The sequence below is a fragment of the Nicotiana tomentosiformis genome, chromosome 11 (assembly GCF_000390325.3).
Source record: "Nicotiana tomentosiformis chromosome 11, ASM39032v3, whole genome shotgun sequence".
NCBI lineage: Eukaryota > Viridiplantae > Streptophyta > Magnoliopsida > Solanales > Solanaceae > Nicotiana > Nicotiana tomentosiformis.
In genome coordinates this window covers 106092691-106093789 of record NC_090822.1, presented here as the reverse complement: position 1 = coordinate 106093789, position 1099 = coordinate 106092691, and the positions used below count along the sequence as shown (strand labels likewise).

The 1099-nt window shown below is 34.5% G+C and overlaps 1 non-coding gene across 1 annotated transcript; it reads left to right on the top strand.

Moving 5' to 3' along the window:
- The first annotated feature begins 270 nt into the window (after positions 1–270).
- On the top strand, positions 271–422 carry LOC117281348 (U4 spliceosomal RNA). Its single transcript, XR_004511962.1, has one exon. It is a non-coding gene; the product is annotated as a U4 spliceosomal RNA (small nuclear RNA).
- The last annotated feature ends 677 nt before the right edge of the window (positions 423–1099 follow it).

Here is a 1099-nt window from a genome sequence, read left to right as displayed (position 1 = left end):
GAAGGCAGCCATTTCACATACAGACTAATTCAGTAGCATTTAATGCATTTTGAATATTTACCATGGCACTACAAGTCTTCTTCTTGTTTAGAAGGAGGGAGGGATGCAGTGTGTGTTTTATGGTTTTATATGAACCAAATAACTTCAACTCTGACCTTGTATATCAATTGAAAATTTAATTAAATAAATATAAATAATAGATTTTGACCCCAATAAATCAAATAGATTGTGAAAATACATGTGGTAATCAAACGAGTATAACTCCTATTAATCTTTGCGCTTGGGGCAATGACGCAGCTAGTGAGGTTCTAATCGAGGCGCGTCTATTGCTGGTTGAAAACTATTTCCAAACCCCCTCTTTGGCCTGGGTTCGCCCCTGGCTATTGAGAATTTTTGGAAGGGCTCCCTTCGGGGTTTAAGCCCTAAAAAAAAAAAAAAGGTAACTCCTATTATAAACGGGATTGTTATACAAATAGCCGACCAGATTCAATGTTTATTTTTTCTAACCGGTATACATATATATATATATATATTGATTATACATAATTATACCTATATTATACATAAATTATACATACATTATATATCCGTCGGCTATTTTTAGTTTACGAGATTAGGTGGACGGCTATTTGGGTTAATTCTTCATTATAAATACATGTTTGGGCATTGTCCTTTGCCAAATTGGACTACCATACACATTTTGTTACGGGACAAGTGCACAAATAGCCAGAGATTAGTCAATATTTATTTTGTCCTGAAATCTTAAACTAAAAATCTTAACTTCAGGACAATTCAGGACATTTTGTCTCAAAAATTTAAACTGAAAAACTGAAATTTAGGACACAATGACTAATTCTTAAATCGCAGCCCTTTAGAATGGCTATCTGATGTCATTTGTTACACTTCACTAAGCAAGCCTTGCACTTAAATGTCACACATGAGAGCCCATATTTTATCAGTATGCAATACGAGTATTCAACAGTCTACGATAGAAGATTTAGCGGAAGAAAAGCGATTGAAAAGGAGGGGAATGCTTGGATTGGAAACCCCTATTAAGGGCCTAGTGAAGATACATATCTCAAAAAATTTAGAGTCCAAC